Source organism: Canis lupus, chromosome 8 (assembly GCF_048164855.1).
Source record: "Canis lupus baileyi chromosome 8, mCanLup2.hap1, whole genome shotgun sequence".
Lineage (NCBI taxonomy): Eukaryota > Metazoa > Chordata > Mammalia > Carnivora > Canidae > Canis > Canis lupus.
The window spans coordinates 62,969,119-62,989,679 of record NC_132845.1 but is presented as its reverse complement, the minus strand read 5'-3'; the positions used below and the strand labels follow the sequence as shown (position 1 = coordinate 62,989,679).

The 20,561-nt window shown below is 52.0% G+C and overlaps 2 long non-coding RNA genes across 4 annotated transcripts; one reads left to right on the top strand and one right to left on the bottom strand.

Annotated features, from left to right (window-relative positions):
* Positions 1-833: 833 nt before the first annotated feature.
* LOC140638807 (uncharacterized) lies at positions 834-6,998 on the bottom strand. Of its 3 annotated transcripts, none has more exons than XR_012035767.1 (5): positions 6,846-6,998; positions 5,925-6,053; positions 4,076-4,154; positions 3,675-3,791; positions 834-2,334 (listed from the first exon to the last, which is right to left on the bottom strand). It is a non-coding gene; the product is annotated as an uncharacterized lncRNA (long non-coding RNA). The 3 variants fall into 3 exon arrangements; XR_012035768.1 differs by having other exon boundaries at positions 3,675-3,735; XR_012035766.1 differs by lacking the exon at positions 3,675-3,791.
* Positions 6,999-7,064: 66 nt separating this feature from the next.
* Positions 7,065-17,829, top strand: LOC140638806 (uncharacterized). The gene is made up of 3 exons (XR_012035765.1): positions 7,065-7,201; positions 15,320-15,395; positions 17,624-17,829. It is a non-coding gene; the product is annotated as an uncharacterized lncRNA (long non-coding RNA).
* The last annotated feature ends 2,732 nt before the right edge of the window (positions 17,830-20,561 follow it).

Sequence of the window (20,561 nt, the reverse complement as noted above, 5' to 3'; positions counted from 1 at the left end):
GCAAGATCCTTGGGTACACACCCCTCTGGCTCAGCCCTTGGGGGAGCATCCTGCCCAGTGCAGGACTGTCTGCTGAGAGGTCCCGAAGCCTCCTGGCCCTGCTTCCTGTGGGCTGGAAGGAAGGAGCCTTTCCTGTTTCTCCTTGTCCCACCTGGATGTGAGACGTGCTCCCAGGCCTGCTGTGCGTGTGTGTGTGTGTGCATGTGTGCACGCATGTGTGAGTAGTGGGGGCAGGATGGGTGCAGAGGAAGGGAAGGAGCACTGGAAATGTGGTCTGGGGACAGTGAGCACAGCTGGCAGCCTCGCTGGCTTCACCCCACCTCTGTAACTACCATCCATGCATCTATGTCAGGCATTTGGAGGGCCTGGGTCCCAGCCCTGCTGCCCTGATGTGTGACCTTGGGCTGGTTCCTGAGCTTCTGGGGACACCTGCAGCCCTCAGCTCCTAGGGGACCGTGAGGCTCAGATGAGTGGGTTCAGGCACTTGTCACCTGCTGTAGAATTCCAGAGAGGGATCTCATCCCTGTACAGAAGGGACAGAGGCCAGGGTGGAGAAGTCAATAGCAGGGTGGGGCCCGCGGCCCTCCTGAGCTGAGGGGACATCGCAGCACCCCCACCCCCCCAGGTGAGACAATGGTGGCCCCAGACTCCAGCAGTGCGGCTTCCTTCCTGTCTCCTTGTATTTCCCTGCCTGTGTCCACAGCCCAGCTGGCCCAGGAGCCCCTGCCCCCCCGCCCCCGCCTGTGGGAAGCCTGGCCTTTTGTGTCCACTGGGAGGCTGGGGGCTGACAAGCCGACCTGGACCCTGGGAAGGCCTGGGGTGGCGGGAGGGGGGTCGCCTATGTAGCAGGGGACGGCGGGGGTGGGGCAGTTTCCTTCCACACCCTGGCCTGCGTCTGTGATCCGGCCAGGCTGCCTCTGCTCCCAGGGACTCTGAGCCCGGTGATGGGGGCATCTCTGCTCAAGGTGCCAGGCCCCTGCTCTGTGACCTAAGCTGGCAGCTCACGATCTCTGGGCCTCAGTGTCCCTCAGGCTCCCTCATGGTGAAGTGCTGTCTGCCCCATAGCCATGCAAGGTGGGAGGGCAAAAAAGAGAAGATGCTAGGCGTTCTTTCCCCTGGGGTGGGGAGTGGGCTGCACGGAACGGAGCGCAGGGACGGCCTGAGGCCCAGGGTCACACACTTCTTCTGAGTCTCCTGCGCTCTACGCAAGGGCCAGGCCTGTACCACCTCCAAGAACTCAGCCAGGTATGGAGAGCAGCACGCATCCTACAGATGTGAAGGGGCTCAGGGAGATTAAGTAACTTGAGGAGGCTTGTTCAGCAAATGAGGGAGGGAGCCCAAAATCCCAGGGCTGACAGATCCCACGCACAAGCACGCACCCGCGCACGTGCGGAGCTGAGTCAGCTTCGAATCAGCCCTCGGTCTGCTCTGCTCCGGTTACAAGCTGCCAGGGGCAATTCAGACCACAGGGGCGCCAGACCCACTGCATTCCTGGGCCTCTGTCTCCCCTTCTGTGAAAGGGGGCGCAGGAAGCTTTGAGCTCAGGGGCTCCTGCTGTAGGGGCTGCAGGCCTTGTTAGGACCCCTTCCCTTACTCCCCCTGCCCTCAGCACACCGTGTGGCTGCTTGTCTGGCCTGTCTGGAACTGTGTGCCAGTGCAGCTCTGTTCAGATGATACCTCCTCCAGGAAGCCCTCCCTGACCTCCAGTGGGGCTTTGCACCCTCTGCTTGTCTCTATTCCCCAACCCTATCACACTGCCCCTCCTGGAGGTCGGGGACCAGGTCTTTCCTCACCCAGCCCCCAGCACAGCTGGCTCTGGAGATGTTTGCTGATGAATAAGTGAACTAACGAATGGCTGCCTTGAAGAGAATCACCCAGAGCTTTTAACAAGCTAGAGACATCACCTCCCAACAGGGGCCACAGAATCATAAGGGCTCCAACTCTAATAAGCTGATCCCTGAAATTGAGAGATGGGAATGAGCCCAACCTCCTCCCCGCCTCAGCCCAAAGGCCCTGCACCTTTGGCTTCATCTGTCCCATTGCTTGTCCACCTCCTTCCCAACCCTGGATCTCATGGAGCCATCTCTGCCTCAGGGCCTTGGCACCGGGACCTCCCTGATGCTCTTCCCCAGCACTCAGCCTGGCATGCACCTTCCCACTACGCATCCCAAAGAGCCAGTTGTGGTTTGTGGATTTACCAGGTCACAGGTGTGCCAGACATCTGTCCCCACCGGCGGTCCACTCCAGGACATCGCTGGCTGACCAGGGCGTTCACCGTGGGATTCCTCACACCTGGGACAGGGCCTGGCACATCCTACCACCAATAAATATCTGCTAAATAAATGAATAAATGGCATCAGACCCCGCTTATACCCTTCTAGGGACAAACAGTTCACTACCTACCATAGTAACCCATTTCCCTGGTGATTGGAAGCAAATTCTAGGGCGGCTTAAATCTGCTCTTCCCATCTCTCTCTCTGTGCCATAGCGGCAGCTCCTTGGAAGGAGGCCACACGTTCCTCGATACCCTTCAGAGACCCTGAGACATCAATCAGCAGGATGGGGTGCTCTAGCCAGAGAAGTCCAATGAGGTCCACCAGGACAGCCCCCTGCTCCGGGCAAGTTGAGTCAGTCCATCAGAGGCTGGATTCCCCACTCAGTTATGTGTGTGTGTGTGTGTGTGTGTGTGTGCGCGTGTGCGTGTGTATGTGTGTGTGCACACGTGCACCTGGGCATGCTAGAGGATCCACTGGGCTGGGCCTATCTGGGGAAGCATAGCTGCCTCGGCCAGGAAGCAGTAGCCCTTGCACGGTTAGGTCTGTAGGCTTATGATGCCACCGGGCAGCCGAAGGTACCAGGCCCTCTGGACAGCCGAGGAGGGAGAGCAAATGCCCACGGGGCCACACGACTAAATGAGCCAGGGCGATAGGGACTGGTGCAGTCTGTGGCTAACAGGAAGGTACCTAGCCTACCATGCTCAGCTCCTTCCTCCTATCACAGGGAAGTGTGCAGATCTTCTGATTTTAAGAGATCTGAAGTTAATGCATCTGATATCTCTGTTTTTAAATACTGGCCTCCATGGTGAGACCTGAACCCAATATCAATCTCTAAGCAAACTGCCTCAGGGGCAGTCAGTTCAAGACCTCTGGTCTAAAGCCAACTTTCACCCTGCTTTGTCTCACTTGGACACCCCAGGGTGGGGAGTGCCTTCCTGCCCCCCCCCCCATTCCAGCTCCTTTCTAAAGCCTCTGGGGCCCCATGAGAAACAGACCACCCAGCAGAGGGCGCTCCAGACCAGAGTGCTCCAGAGGGCGCTCCGGGTTTCCCCTCACCCCAAATCCAGGTGGCAAAGACACCCACTCTTCGTTTCCGGGAATGAGAGCCTGGGCCCGAGGTGGAGACGAGGAGCATCAGGAATGGCCAGGCCCCCCACCTAATTGACTGCAGAACCCAGGGCCTGGCGCTGGGCTGAAGGATGGGATGCACCAACGCTGCGTGGGCCTGAACAATTCACCACCTCTCTGAGCCTCAGTTTCCAACTCTGTAGATGGGGCAGCTGTGAGGAGCGTATAGCACCTGCTCAGTGCAGGAGAATGGTGCCCACATGAGCCCCCCTGCTCCCTCCCTGCCAGGCCAGAGCTGCTCCCTGCCAGGATGTCTCCACACCCACCCACCTCCAGTGTCCTGGGCCTCGGCTCATTCATCTCTTCCTGCAGGTTGCCGTGTGTGCAGGGGCTGCGGAGGGAGGCTGATGCCAAGCTCTGACTCCATCTCAGCATGACCCTGGAGGGCTTGGGGCCACCAAGGCAATGTGTGTAGGGCTACAGTGATGCCTCAGTGTGCTTCCTCTCTGTTCAGGGCACAGGTGGCCTTGAGTGGCAAAACTTATCACCATCTCAGGCCCCCAGGGCAGTTTTTGTGACAGGGTGTGGGTCTGCCTGTCATGGGGGCTACCGCAGGTGTCTACGCCGGAGGTCTCACACCAGCTGGGATGTTGCTGCGGTGGTGGGGATGGCAGCCCACAGGCAGCAAGGCCTTCCCCAAGGTGGAACATAAAGAAGAGATGCATACACACCTGACTCTCCACTGCTGACCATCTCTGGAAGGGCTCAGGGAACCTGGCTGCAGGGGCGACTTGGAGCAGCAACTGGGACCTGGGGAGGGGGCGGCAGGCGAAGCGTCCTTCTCAGTAAGTGTGTATTTCTCCCCGGATATTTTCTCATGAAAAACTTCAGACATGCAGAAAGTGGAAATGCCTTTTAGGGAACACCTATTAAGCCGGCTCCCCAGATTCAGGGGGTAACACTTCACTCCATGGTTTCCTCCCTCCAACCTAAGTGGCCGACATCAGAACTGCACCTGGATACTCCAGCAGACATGTCCTTAACTAGCATTCACTGCCCTCTCATGGCTCTTCTCAGAAGCCTATTTTCCTCTTCTATAAAATGGGGTCATAGTTTTCTCCATGAGCCTGAGGGCTGTGGGGCCCTGGTGCTGCCAGGCACAGAGAAGGCCCAGCAGGGCAGTGGTGGGACCTGGATTTTGGCCTCAGCATCCCCTTCCCACTCCCACCCTGCCCCCAGTCACTGGTCACCCTGCATCCAGAGCCTGGAGCACAGGGCGGTCCTCCCGAGCTCCCTCCAGACTCCGCAGGCTGCTGGCTGGAGCTGTCTTTTCAGCACCACGCAGAGCAGCCCTCCAGTCCAGAGGGCGGGCCAGCATGACCCTGAGGGCCACCCCCATCCCTGACCTGGGCAGGAGCAGCTAGTGCCTGGGGAGCTGGGGGGCCTTGGGCACCTGTGGGGTGGGGCTGGATGGAGAAGGAACCCTGGGCAGGAGGGGCACCCCCTGGAATGAGGGGTTTGGGCAGGGGTTGTGGCTTATACCTAGTGCCTAAGAGGGATCAAAGTGGGACAAGTGGGGACCCCTGGGTGGCTCAGCGGTTTGGCGCCGGCCTTTGGCCCAGGGTGTGATCCTGGAGTCCCAGGATCGAGTCCCACGTCAGGCTTCCGGCATGAAGCCTGCTTCTCCCTCTGCCTGTGTCTCTGCCTCTCTCTCTCTCTCTCTCTCTATCATGAATAAATAAATAAAATCTTAAAAACAAAAACAAAGTGGGACAAGTAAGGTGGGCGTGGAGGTTCTCAACATAGGAGTACCTGCCAGAGGATCATGTTCTCTCTGCACCTGGGCAGTGGGGTCTTTTCCCCTTGGGGGCACTCCTCTTGATGAGACCAAAAGGCTTTCCCTCTCTGCCGTCTCCATGGCCCCAGCAAAGCTAGGGGGTGGGAGTGGGGGCACAAAGGGAAGCATGGAACCCCCTGTTTGCACCCTTTCTCTGTAGGGCAACTCAGGTCCAGCTTTGGTGCACTACATATGTCACCAGAGGAACCAAGCACCCTGATCCCCAGCTGACTGGGGGGGAGGGCACAGTCCTCAAGTTGGCATGGATCCCCCAGCCCTGGGTCTTCCTTCAGGAGGTTGAGGTGGCACTGGTGTGGGTGCCTGACCCTGGAGCTGTTCCCTCTGTCCCCCAGTGGCCTGGTGGGTCCTGGGGACAAGGTTTGTCAGGCTAGGGAGGTCCATGTAGGGTGGGCTCCATAGAGGACTGAGCCTGGGGATTCCTGAGTGGCTCAGTGGTTGAGTGTCTGCCTTTGGCTCAGTTTGTGATTCTGGGGTCCTGGGATCGAGTCCTTCATTGGGGTCCTCATGGGAAGCCTGCTTCTCCCTCTGCTTATGTCTCTGCCTCTCTCTGTATGTCTCTCATGAATAAATAAAACCTTAAAAAAAAAAAGAGGACTGAGCCCGACTGTCAGGAATGGTGGAAGAGGGGGCGGGGGGCTTCAAGTAGGGGTGAGGATGTCTGGGTGGAGAAGAACACCTCCCTGCCCCTCCTCCTCCCCCTCCAGCTCTCCGTGCCTTCCTACCTCCTCCGGAGGCACTTCTGGAAGTTATGTCCTCCAGAGTCTGGGCCACTCCCACACCCACTTCCCTCTCTGCTCTCTCCCCCTCCTTGGTTGAAGTCTTCATGAAGATTTCAGAGGCTAAAGGCAGACCTGGCAGAGAGGAGGGCAGTCAGGGAACTCTGAGAGCTAGAACAGTGGAGTGGGGAATGGGGCCTGGTCCTTGAAGGCTCAGGAGAGCAGGTGTCCTTTCTAGACACTCAGTGATGACCTCACTTATCCTCACAAGAGCCCTATGGGGATGTCTTCATAGATGAGGGGACTCAGACACAGAGAGGGGAGGCATCTGCCTGAGGTCACACAGCATAACTGTGGCAGAGCTGGGATTGGAACCCAGGCCCTCTGATTCCAGAATCTTTTAGATATCTGGGTGGCTGCTGTTGGAAAAATACATATATTCAGTCCCATTTTTATTGTTTTTCTCCTTATTTAAAAAAATGAGGTCTTAGGTTTGCAAACATGGATTTGAAAACAAAAATTTTGGGGAGACTCTGCCCCCCATCCCTGGAGAGGTGTTGGTCACTCTGAACGTGGCAGAGGTCCCACACTCATGCCCAATGCTTCATGGGAAGTGGGCAAAGCCAGTGGCCGAGCGGCATCCAGGCTGTGAGAGAGCCTGGGGAAGCCCGGAGGGGACCCCATGTACTCTGGCCAGCTGCCTGGAACAGCCCGGAACTTGGAGAGGCAGCCTCTTTCCGGGAGCACTGAGGCCCTGCACCTTGTGGGGCCTTGCACTGAGGGTGGGGGTGTGGCGGGGGTGGAGAGGCTCCTTAATGCCCTATGGGGAAGGCACCACCAGCAGTACAGAGACCCAGGCTGCACTCTGACCCAAACCTGACTGTGCTTTCAGGACCTTGGAAATAGCCCCCCATCCTCATTTCAAACCTCAACCCCTCTCCAGCCAAGAGCTCCATTCCTTTTCGGTAAGCATTGCCCTCCCTGACAGCCAGCCATTCTAAGCCTGCTAGCATGGGACCAGTTCCAGCCCGAGGGACAAAGCCGTAACCAGGGCCGCAGGCCGGGCTGACCCTGGACAGGCAGTTGGCACTGCTGCCTTGCAGGGCCCCTCGCCATGGTTACAGCCCACCCGCAGTTCCACTCAGAGGCAGGCATTGTTTGGGCGCCAGAGTGTGGCAAGCACCCAGGAGACCGGGCTGGCACAATGGCCTTGGAGTGTCTTTGGCCATGGACGTGTCGCTGAGTGCTTTCCCACGCTCTGGCCTCTCAGCAGTCCTGGGAAGGTGAGTGCACCCTGGCTTTGGTAGATGGAGAAACTGAGGCCTGCAGAAGAAGTGTGTTAGGGAGTCAGGGCCAGCCTTGGATAAGTCTGTGAGTCAGGGCTTGCCACAACCAGGTAATGGGTGGGATGCCCAACCTTTGCTGGGCAGCACCAGTGAGATGACAGCATTACTATGACATGGATCACGAACACATGTGAGCCAATACTGGTGGCTTCACCAGTCCTCCCGCCCTCCATGCTCCTGTCCCCAGGGAGACAAGAGCACATGCTGCTTGTGCACTTTGTAGTCTCCAAACCTTTTCCCCCACTGACCACTCCGCCCAAATGCTCTTTTCTTGATTCTCTCCCTATAAACCATCACCTTCCTTAATTCCTTTCCATTTAGTGGGAGGGGACGTTGTTTTATTAGTCCCTTTCCAAGCACATGTCAACTTCCCTTTGAACCCTGTCATGCCCTCTTGCGCAGTGTGTTTCTGGGGTGTGGATGATCCTGGAATATGCCCTCCCATCTCTGGGAGGTACCCTGGAGGTACCTGGAGGGTCTTCTGGCTGGATCCTTCTTCTCACTGATCAAGATCATCAAGGACAGGCTGCTTGACGCATTTGCTTCCCAGGCTTGGGTCTTGAACAGAATTTGCAAGGTTGAGGCTATTGCTTAAACCTGCTGGCTTGAGGGTACCACAAGGTCATAATCAAACCAAGGAGAAAAGCATGCGACAGCAAACAACCCTCACATATTCAAGAACAACGGGATCAGCAGCTCACTTCTTATCAGAAACAAGAGAAGCTGGTATAAAGAGTGGAATGAAATGGTCAAAGTGCTAAAGAGAAAAAAAGCCAACTCTCAGAATCCTATATCCAGCAAAACTATCCATCAAAAAGTGAAGATAAAGTAAAACCATTTCCAGGTGCAAAAAGTCTAAGGGAATGTGTTGCTAGCAGACCTGTCTCACAATAAATACTAAAAGAATTCCTTCAAGCTGTGAAGAACTGATACAAAGTGATAAATTGAGTCCATGGAGAGAAATGGAAAGCTCTGGGGATGTTGACTGCATATGTTAATGTACCAGACCACACACACACATCTTGCTGATGCTGTATATTGACAATAACAGCACAGGGCAGTGGGGAGAGACAGAGTTACATAAAAGCAGCAAAGTTTCTATGTTTTCCTGGAATTAAGTCAGTATTAATCAGGAGATTGTGATAAGAGGCATGTGCAATCCCCAGAGCCATTACTACAAGAAAAAACTAACAAAAACAGTTTTTAAAAAATCAACAGAGAAATTTAAGTGGCACACTAAAAAAATATTTATATAACATGAAAGAAGGTAGTGAAGGAGGAACAGAGGAAGAAAATAGATGGGAGACATACAGAAAGCAAATAGCAAAATTAAAGATGTAAACCTACCTGGAATAATCGAGTGTATATATTTGGTCTTTGTCGCTGCATAGAGCTCCTAAAACCTTTGGAATTTCCTGATTGATGTCTTCTGTAATTCATAATAAGCCCCTATGGCCCACACCTGGGTCTATGCTAATGAGGGGACTCCAGATGGGGGAGTGCCCCGGACACCTCAAGAGGGGTGGTCCCCAGAGGAACCAACCCAGATTAGAGGGCTGGAAATTTCAGCCTTCATGGAAGACAGAGGGCTCAAGACTGAGTTTGTTTGGTTGTTTTGTTTTGTTTTGTTTTGTTTTTGTTTTTTGTTTTACTGAGTTTAATCATTACTGGCCAATGATTTGATTGGTCATGCCTAATTAGTGAAACCCCATCTAAACCCCCTAAACAAGGGGGTCTGGTGCTTCTAGGTGGTGACATAGATGTGCTGGGAGGGTGGTGCATCTAGAGGGGGCATGGAACCTTGGGCTACCCTCCGCCCACTCACACATCTTGCCCCATGCATCACCTCCATTTGGCTGTTCCCAAGTTGTATTCTTTATAATATGACTATAATCCTAAGTATGGTGCTTTCTTGAGTTCTGTGAGTAATTCTAGTGAATTATTGACCTGGAGGGAGATCATGGGAGCCAGTGAATGTGCAGCCAACTTAGATGGGTATGCAGGAAGCCTGGGGACCCTGGATTTGAAGCTAATGTCTGAAGTGGGGGCAGCTTATGGGAATGAGCCCCTCACCCATGGAGCCTGCACTGACTCCAGGTAGTTACTGTCAGAACTGAACTGAATTGTAGTACACTCAGTTGGTGTTGGAGGATCACAGAATTAGGTTGATAGATTCTATGTCAATAATTACGTTAAATGTAAATTGGGGCTTACCCACCCCAATCAAAAGGAGACGTTTTCAGGCTATATTTTCTTAATACTTAAAAAAATTAAGATCCAGTTCTATGCTGTCTAAAGACACAAACAGATGAAGGTAAATGGATATGTAAACAACAGCCACAAACTTGTGATAACAGCTGGGATGACTACATTAACATTGTCCCTGAAATGCAAGTCCAGCCCAGATGGCTTTACAGGTAAATTCTACCAAATACTTAAAGAAGAAATAATATAAAATCCATCACAAGATAAAGAATGAGGGCAACATTACCCTGATTCTCAAGTCAGACAATGACATCACAAGAAAACTGCAGATCTATGTCCTTAGTAACACAGATATAAGAATCCTTAACAAAATATTACAAACTGAATCCAGCAACATGTAAAAAAGATCCTATACCATGACCTGATGGAAATTGTTCCAGGAATGTGAAGTTGGCTTAGTGTTCAAAAGCCAATTAATGTGGGACGCCTGGGTGGCTCAGCGGTTGAGTGTCTGCCTTCCGGCTCGGGGTGTGATCCTGAAGTCCCAGGGTCAAGTCCCACATCAGGCTCCCTGCATGGAGCCTGTGTCTCTGCCTCTCTCTGTGTGTGTGTCTCTCATGAATAAATAAATAACAATTTAAAAATCAATTAATGTGATCACTGCATTAATTGAATAACAGACAAAACCCCAGATGATCATGTCATCTACATTCCTAGATGTAGGAAAAGCATCTGACCAAGATTAACATCATTGATAATAAAAACTCACGACATACTAGAAATAGAAGGGGATTTCCTCAAATGGATATAGGCATCTATGAGAAGCTATAGCTAGTAATTGTAATGATGAAAGACTGAAATTTTCCCCCTCTAACACTAAGGACAAACCAAGGATATCCATCATCCTTGTTGTTCAACATTTTGCTGAAGACGCTAGCCAGTGGAACAAGGAACAAATAAAATGAACTAAAACAAAAGAAACTAAATAAATCTAGATTTCAAAGGAAGAAGTAAAACTATCTTTATTCATGGATGGGATAATCCTTAATGTAGAAAATCCTAAGGAATCCCCCCCCCAAGAGCTACCAGAACTAATAAACCAGGTTAGCAAGGTAGCAGGATATAAGATTAATATACAAAAATCAATTATAGTTCTATATACAAGCAGTGAACATTCTGAAAATGAAAGTAATTGTTCCATTCACAATAGCACAAGAATAACACAATGCTTAAGAATAAATGTTACAAAAGAAGAGTAAGGCTCCCATACTGAAAAGAACAAGACATCATTGACACAAATTAAATAGTATTTAGGTAAACAGAAAGACATTCTATACTCAGTTCTCTGTGGAGCGACCTATAGATTCAACACAATCTTTATAGAAATCCTAGGAGGCTTTTTGGGGTAGGAATTGAGAAGCTGATCCCAAAGTTTATATGGGAATTTATAGGACCTAGAATAATTGCCAAAACAATTTTGAAAGAGAAGAGCAAAGCTGGAGAACTGGCACTACATAACTTTCAAACTTGTGATAAAACCACAGGAATCAAGACAGTGTCACACCGGCACAAAGACAGGTATATAGGTGAAACAGAACTGAGAATCCAGAAATTAGCCGTTGTATTTATGGTCAGTTGATTTTCTTTTTTTTCTAAAGATTGTATTTATTTATTTGAGAGAGAGAGAGAGAGAGAGAGAGAGAGCATGAGCAAGGTGATGGGGCAGAGGGAGAAGCAGACTCCCCACTGAACAGAGAGCTTGATGCGGGACTTGATCCCAAGACCCTGAGTTCATAACCTGAGCCGAAGTCAGACGGTTAACCAAGTGAGCTACGCAGGTGGCCCTGGTTAGTTGATTTTCAACAAAAGTACCAAGAGAATTCAATGGAGAAAGGATAGTCTTTTCAACAAATGGAGCTAGAACAATTGGGTATTGCAAAAAGAGAGGATAAACCTTACCCCAAGCACAAGAAATCACTCAAAATGCTCCATGTAACAGTGAAAACTATAAAACTTCTGTAAGAAAACAGAGGAAATCTCTATTATCCTGGGTCAGACATGCCACCAAAAAAAGCACAGTCCATAAAAGAAAAATCAATAAGCTGTACTTCATCATAAGTTTAAAAAATCACCTCAAATGACACCATTACTAAAAAGAACAGATGAGCTATAAATGGGGAAATATGTATAAAGTGTACATCTGATAAAAGACTCGTGTCCACATACACATTTATAAATAGAAAACAAACAAAAGTCAGTAAGAAAATAACCTAATGTAAAAATGGGCAGAAGACCTAAATAGTTCATCAGAGAAGATATATGAATTGACAAGCATAAAAGCAAGATGTTCAGAATAATCAGTTATTAAAGAAAAGCAAATTAAAACCATGATGAGATCCCAGGACACACCAACTGGAAGGGCTATAGTCAAGAAAGACAATAATTCAGTGCAGGATGGGGAGCAGTTGGAACCCTCATGCATTGCCAGCATAACATAGACAGTCAGTCACTTTGTGAAGCCTGGCAGCTTCTTTAAAAAGTTAAACATGAACTAATCATATGACCCAGCAATTCTACCCTCAAGAATCTACCCAAGAGAAATGAAAACATATGTCCACACACCGAGTATATGAATGTTCACAGCAGTATCTATATAACAGCTCCAAGCTGGAAACCGTCTAAATATCCATCACTGGGGAAAGGATGCACCAAATGCAGCCCATCCACACAATGGAATGCTATTCAACAAGAAAAGAATGAAGTATGGATCCTTGTGACATGGATGAGGCTCAAGAACGTGATGCTGAGTGCAGCTGGACATGGAGGACTTCTTATTGTAGGATTCCATATATAAAAATGTTTAGAAAAGGCAGATTTATGGACACAAATGCCAGGGGCTCAAGTGGAAGCAGAGGCTGGCTGTAGATGGGGTGGGGTAAGCTTTTGGTGTGATGGAAATGTTCTGAAACTGGATTATGGTGGTGGTTGCACAATCCTGTAAATTTTGTATAAGTCATGTACAACAGGTACATTTTATGTTGTGTTAATTGCATTTCAACAAAACTGTTTTTAAAGAAGTAAACATTGATTATTTTTGTAGTATTATTGTATCTGTTTGTTGTGTCATTTTGTTGTGTTAAAAATACAATACCAGGGGAACCTGGGTGGTTCAGTCAGTTAAGTGCTCGACTTAGGCTCAGGTCATGATCTCAGGGTCATGAGATTGAGCCCTGCGTCAGGCTGCACCCTGAGCATGGAATCTGCTTAAGATTCTCTCTCTCTCTCTGCCCCTCCCTCCCACTCCTGCTCACACATGTGCTCTCTCTCTCTTTCTCTAAAAATATATATAAATACCATTTACAATCACTCAAAAAAAAAAACCCTCAAAATGCATAGATGTGAATCTAACAAAACATGTACAGATTTCTATGCTAAAAACTGCAAACTGTGAAGAAATAAATAAAATAAATGGAAAGACATACAATGTTCATGGATTAGAAGGCTCAATGTAGGGAAGATGTCACTTCTCCCAAAACTGATTTAATGCAATTCCTATAAAAAATTCTGGAAATACTATTTTTTTTGTAAATACAGACACAATTATGCTAAAATTGACAGAGAGAGGTAAAGGACTTGAAGAGGTAACACAAATGTCAACAAAAAAAGTGAGACGAGCCCCTTTACCTGATTTTAATCCTTACTAGAGAGTGGCAATGACCAACACTGTGTGGGATTGGCAGAGGGCAGACACAGTGACTGATGGGAGAGGATAGAGAACTCACAAAAAGCCTTGTGTAAGTATGGCCAGCTGACTTGACAAAAGTGCAAGAGCAATTCAGTGGAGGGAACATTGTCTTTTTAATAAACAGTGCTGGAGCAATTGAATACCCACAGGCAAAAAGCAAACTTCAATCCACACATCAAACTTGATTAGAAAACCAACTCAAGGGGATCCCTAGGTGGCTCAGCAGTTTAGTGCCTGCCTTCGGCCCAGGGTGTTATCCTGGAGCCCCGGGATCGAGTCCTGTGACAGGCTCCTTGAGTGGAGCCTGCCTCTCCCTCTGCCTGTGTCTCTGCCTCTCTGTCTCTCTGTCTTTCATGCTGCCCTGCAGAGGACCCGCCTGAAGTTACAGGCTGGAAGCAAACATTTGCAAACCACATATCTGACAAATGACTCATATCTAGAGTATATAAGAACTCACAAAACCCCAAATGAAAAAAATCCAATTACAAAATGGGCAAAAAAAACATGTAGAGATGTGTCACTGAAGAGGATGTGGCAAACGGTGCCAGGATGGCAAGCAAACAGCACCAGCCACTGGGCAAACGCAGATGGAGAGCACCAGAGCATGCTTCTGCACCCACTACAAGAGCTGAAATGCAGCGTGTGACCACAAGCAGCACATCCGCTGTGGGGCATCCCATGGAATAGAGCCTGGGGATAGAAAGGATGAATCTTTTCCTGGCAATATGGCACTATGTGGAGTGAGAAACACTAACCTCAAAAGGCGACATACTATATGATCCCAGTTAGGTAACATTCTTGAAATGACAAAGCCACAGAAATGGAAGCCAGACTTGTGGTCACCAGGGTGAAGGGTTGGCTGTACAACAGAGTGGCAACACGAAAGAGGTCCGCATGGGGATGGAGTGTCCTGGGTCTTGGTTGTGGTGGTGTCTCCACAGATTTACACGTGTGATCACAGGACATGGAAGGAGACTCACCCATTGTACTAACATCAACCTGCTGGTTTAGATCTGATACTATGATCACATGAGAGGTAGCCATTGGGGGAAAACACAGGACCTCTCTGTGCTGTGTTTGGAGCTTCCCGAGAATCTGTAATTATTTCAAAATAAGAGATCAGAACAACAGTGACAAAGCAATCCCTGATTATCCCAATTTCTATGGGCCGGGAATTCTAGTGATATCACGTGGTGGCTCTGGCTTGGGGTTTCTCATGAGGCTGCCCTTACAAGGGTGTGAATGTTGGTTGGGGCTGCTGTCATCTGAAGGTCCAACTGGGGTAGGAGGCCCTGATTCCCGCTGGCTATTAGTGAAGGTCTCTGGTCCTCAACCGGTGACCCTCCTTAGGGCCACTTGAGTGTCCTGACATATGCCGGCTTCCCCTAGAGTCAGTGACTGGGAGAGAGCAAGGACGAAGCCACTGTCTGGGGGGCTAGCAGGCTGCGGGGTGCTCTGAACCCTGGGAGGGGCTGGAGGGACCAGCTGACTGGGGAGCTCTGTTGTCGGGCTTTTTGCTGGGTCTCTCCTCTGGGGCTACTCTGTTCCCAGAGATGATGCTGGGTGGTGTGGAGGAAGCCTGTTCCTGTCTGTCATCACTGGGGCATGGGGTCCTCAGGAGCACACAGCACTGTTCCTTCCCTCTCAGGACTGGGCTGGGGAAGAGGTTGCATGGGGTTGGGGAGGGGCGTCTGGGGACAATGTCGCCCCCTGCATGCCCTGGCAACACCTCCTGTCGGCCCCTCTGAGGATTTGGGGGACAAGTCAGGCTGGTCTCGACGTTCCCACGGCTGTTGAGGGTTTGCTTCTGTCGAGGGGGCGTGTCATTACCATTTGTCGCCTCTGCTCTGGTTTCTAACATTTGCTTGCTGTCACATCCTCTCCTGTCCCCCTGATACCCGTGGATTTATGCCTGTAAAAATATCTTATTACTGTCATTCATGGGAAGCTGCAAAGGGAGTGAGAACAGGTGCACGTGTTCAATCACCATCTGTACCCCAGACATCAAAAAAAATTTTTTTAAATTAAATTTTGCTACAGTCAGTTTGGGTTGTTTGTAACCTTGATTGATCCAGGCAAAATTCCCACATCTGCTCTTCCAACAGGAGCTCGGAGAGCACTTACTCCACGCCAGGCCCAAGGACACAAGCAGAGATGTCACAGGAGGGGGAGGTCCAGATGGTGAGCTGGGGTGGGTCACACGAGGAAAGGGCTGGTCCCTGGTTCTGGGAGCTGCTCCTGAATGATGAGCTGAACTGGATGTAAGGGGGTGGGCAGACCCCACAGACGGCGGTGTGGTGCCTGGCGCGGTCAGCGTATGCAAGGGATAGCTGGTGTGGGCATAATCTGGCCAGGCCTTGGCAGTCGGGCTGAGGATGTCAGGGGCTCCGCAGGCACCCAAGAGTCTCTGCAAATCTAAAGAACATGTGCTCGGAACCCAGCTATAGGAGAGGCAAGTGAAAAGATCTGTGCAGAGGGGAGAGAAAGGAGGCAGGAGACCCCAGGGGAGACACCCCCACCCAGGAGCTGTGGACGTTCTATATCCTGGTCTGGGTGGCGGTTACACAGTAGACACGTGTGTGAAAACTTATTGGGCTGAGCATTTGGGATTTCTGCACTGAACTGTATGGACATGATCCTTCAATTGGAAAGTAATGACAATACTGCAAATAGCCCCGGGCGAGAGGTGAATTCATGCAGGGTGGGAGAGCCACTGGGCCAGGTTCAAGTGTAGCAGGAGTTTAGAGGTGCTTAGGGAAGGCTGCCTGGAAGAGGGGGCCTGGAGAGGACCCGTGGCTGCGAGAGAGCAAAACAGGTTGGGAGCCAGTGGGCTGAAGCCCCAGGGAAGAAGGACAGAACATTCTAGAAACAAGACACTGCTTACACAGAACTGATAGGTCTACACCAAGACCATAGCTCTGAAGTGCAGCAGGACCTTGCCCCAGGAAGCTGGGACAGGCCTTTTTTCCCCCAACAAAAGGACCCTCTGCTTTATCAAAGGGATCCCCCAAAGGGGGCTTCTAGCAGCAGCTCCTTGGGGTGTGAAAATGGGACTTGAGGGTCAGAGGCCAGGCAGAGGCAGCAATTCGTGGGAAGGTACAATAGCATCTGCCCCTGGGGGTCCCTTAGGTGGACAAGGGTGTGCTGGAGGGTGGACACGAACCCCCCAGCCAGGCTGGGCAGGGGCTGGGTCCTGCCACACTTGGGCGGCGTCGCGGACACAGCACATGTCTGGATCCACATGTGTCCAGGATGACCCAGGGCCACCTCCAGGATATAGAAGGCCCAAAGACAGACTCGGGGTGGTGGTCCAGGGGGCACGTCTGCAGGGCTTCAGAGCCTGGTGGAGGCTGAGCCCCACATCTCCTGGACACCCCCGCATGAGGAGCCCAGGGCAGAGAGTGCCCTTCCTCAGTGATGACAAGTGAGCTGAACCTGGGGTGTGAGCCCCGCACTGCCCTTCACTGTGGGGCTGGCCTGGGGGGAGGCTCCCCCCGCTTGCTTCACACTGTAGGTAAGGGGCCTGGGGCGCCCACTGTGAAGATGGCGGCCAGGGGGGCGTTCCGGGCCCGGGGTGACCGACGCCTTGCCCTCCGTGCGGGCCGTCCTCGCCCAGCCCAGCCACCCAGGGCTCCGGGGCCGGGCTGGGCACCTCTCACTGGCCCCGACAGGCTCTCCGCCCAGAAGGCTGCGGTCTGCTCCTCCAGGGGAGCCTCTAGGCCCTGAGCCCATCATTCCAGAAAGACTCACCAGGAGGTGTGACTGCCCAGCCCTTGACCAGCGAGCCCACACAGCTGTGCTTGCGGAAGCGCCCCTGGGCACCCCAGCAGAGCCGCTGACCGGCCGCATTTCTGACCCGAGGCTGCCCCCTGGTGGGAGCGCCGCCACCGGCCAGCCCAGCTCCGCGAGGCCCCTCCCAGGACCGAGGCCACCGGTCTGCTGACCCCCCATTCAGAGGGCCCCACCTCGTCATGTTCCCTCGTGCACAAGGCCGCAGGGTCCCCAGTGGCCAGCAGGAGGGGGGCATCGGCTCTGTGGAAGCGCTGGGGGTCATTCCCAGGGAAACCAAAGGGACCAGGACTATGTCCCCAGGAAGGGCGGCCCAGCAAAGGACAAGCCCCTGGAGCAGGTGCTGGACAGTGGCCTCACTGTGTGACCCGAGCCTCAGTCTCCACATACAGAACTCAGAGGCACGCAGCCGCTGAGCCCTCGCGGTGTGCTGGTCCCACCCAGCACGGGCTACAAGTGTAAAATGCACCCGGGGCACCCAAACCCCCAACCACCCAGAATATAAAATATCTCACAGATAGTTTTGATATGATTCACAAGTTGAAATGACAATATTTTGGATATACTGGGTCAAGTACATAATCAAAATTAATTTCCCCTCTTGCTTTTTGCTTTTGAAGGCAGCACCCCCCGCCCAAATATGAAATCACCATGTAGCTCAAAGCGTTGTGGAGGGTTTGATCCGTAAAGCGTGACAAAGGGCGGCCAATCCTGCTGTTACCAGCACAGAGTCATTGCTAAAAGGAGGAATTTTATCTGAAAAACTCATAGTAATTTTGCATTCTCCTCTATAATCTATCTGTGCTCCTTTTCACGAAAAACAAAATGTTTGTGTGTGTGTGTGTGTTTTTTAAGATTTTATTTATCTATTCATGAGAGACAGAGAGAGAGAGAGGCGGAGACGTAGGCAGGCTCCATGCGGGGAGCCCGACGTGGGACTCCATCCGGGACGGCGGGATCACGCTCTGAGCCAAAGGCAGACGCCCAACCGCTGAGCCATCCAGGCGTCCCAACAAAATGTTTTTTTAACAAAACTTGGATCAAAGTCACCAGCTGAGAAAGATGTGCCTGCTTTGAATCTGTGGGTCAGTGACAGGGCTAGTGGCCGGGGGCAGTGGGGAGGGTCGGGCACACCTCAAGGCCACATGGCCTCTGTGAGTGCGAGGTCTCAAACCGGTGGGCCCTGCCCAAGCCCCAGCCTTCATCACACACAGGAACATCCCTGCCAAATGTGAGCTCAGCCAGCCTGGTGACAATATCCCCATCCCGGAGAAGGTGACTTGCCCTGGGCCCCCGCTCCCCCACACGCTCCAAGCTTCCACAGACAGGCCTGCATGGTTAAGGCCCTCCTCCCCGGGCACCCTGCCTGTTCCCACTGGCTGAGCCCCCCAGACACTTCAGAGGAGGCCGGGCACCAGGGAAGCCGGAGATGAGCATCCTCCCCAACCAAGGGGCTGAGCCGCAGAGGACACCCAACTGTCCCAGCCCTGGACGCCAGGCCGCTGAGCTCAGCACCCTCAGACACTCCCACCCACAGCGCACAATGGTCCTGGCCCCCACAATACACCCTCGCCCACACCTGCCGGTCCGATGACAGCCATCCTGCTGGGTGAGGGGATGGCTCACTGGGGTCTCGGTTTGCTGGTCCCTGACGAGTCGGTGATGCCGAGCAGCTTTTCTTGTGTTTGTGGACACTCCTGTCTTTGGAGAAATGTCCATTCAAGTCCTGTGCCCATTTTTGAATGGGGTTGTTTGTTTTTCTCTTGAACCTCAGGTCTCTGTTCTGTATACGCCTCCCTTATCAGATCTACGACCTACAAATATTTTCTCCTGTTCTCTAGCTGCCTTTTCACTCTGACAGTGTGTTCGACACTGCACCTCCCCCCTTGGCACACGGTCCACTCCAAGCCTTCATTCATGTGCCTGAGGAAAGGATCTGCTTGCTCTCTCTCTGTTTCCCTGACCACAAGCTGCATAAGGCACCAGCTGCCACCTGGGGTTGTGTTTTCTTGCACTTCCAGGAGTCCGCCAACTAGCCCCCCTCTGTCTAGCTGGAGCACACACACACATGCACACAGGCATGCACGCACACATGCATCATGCATGTACCTGCATGCACACACATGTTCACATGTGCACATCCATGCATGCACCAACACACGTGCACACATGCAGACACACAGGGGTACCCATGTGTATGCAGGGACACACGCACAGATGCACACCATGCAACACTCATGTGCACATTCATGCAGACACGCCTGCACACATATGCACCACATGTGCATGCATGCACATGCATGCACACACTTGCACACACAGGTACACCCATGCATATGCATGCACACACATGCATGCACAGATGCACACCACACACACACACTCATGCGCACACACATACATACTCCTGAGTTTTGTGGCCAGGCTGCATGCCCAGGGGCTGACTTCACACCCTGCTAGAACACAGGGCTCAGGAAAGGCTAGGAAAACTGCTTCCAGTGGCCAATTCTTATATAATACACAAAGTGTCTCGTCAAGACAGAACACATTTTCATTCAAAACATGACCCGTCTGCTGAGCAGAGCAGACTTCAGCGCCTTCAGTGGCTGAGGGACTCCGATGGGCTCAGGCCCCCCGCAGAAAGGCTACCCCTTGTTTGCCCATCTGGAAAGTTCTTCAGGAAGTGGGGGCCGAGGCTGAGGCGTGGGGCTGTCGATCCCCCTAGAGCAGTGATGCATTGGTGGCCAGGCCGTGATTTCCACTCTTGCCAGCTTCGTGCAAGTTTTTCTTGGGGAAATTGAGGGAGACAAGACACAGCCACAGTCTTCAAGATCCAAACGCATCTAATGTGGTTGCGGCCACTGTTTTGTTCTGCGCAGATGCCAACTTCAGCGGAGGCAGATCTGGCTCAGCATTAATCCAAGATTTGTAAACAGCCGATTATCCCACCAGGGAGGGGCAGTAAAGTAGTGAGCCCCCTGCCATGGCAAGTGTGCAAGGTGGGGCTGCCATGGACTCCGTGGTGACACCAAGAGCTCCCCCCACCCAAATATTTCCCTCACCTGTATGGATGTTAAATGTGTTTATTCTCTTGACGACTGTTGAGAGGGGCACAGTGGGTATCCCAGAAAAGCAACCTCTCAGAGAAGAGGGGAGCTGGCAGGTGAGGCCAAAGGAAATGACCCACAGAGCTCAGCCCTGCCCACAGGAGCCCACATCCAGTTCCATGAAGGACGTGGCACCAACCTCCATACCCACCAACCTCCCTACTGCCCAGCTGTTACCCCAGATGCTGTTCCGGCCCTTCCAGCTCATCTGGACAGCATGCCAGGAGGCTGGCAGACAGCAAAGGTAGAGAGGCTCCCAACCGGGCCCTAGGAGCCTGCTGGTCCCGGGGAGGCAGGCCCCAGTTCAGGGCCCCAAGCCCTCAGAGTGTCAGGCCAGGGCCAGGAGGCTCCATGGGCACCATCTTGATGGGGCTCAGCCTAGAACCTATGGCTAAAAGCCTGGAGGAGCCGTAAGTCCACCATTCTGGGCCCTCTTAGCTGACTCGCTCAA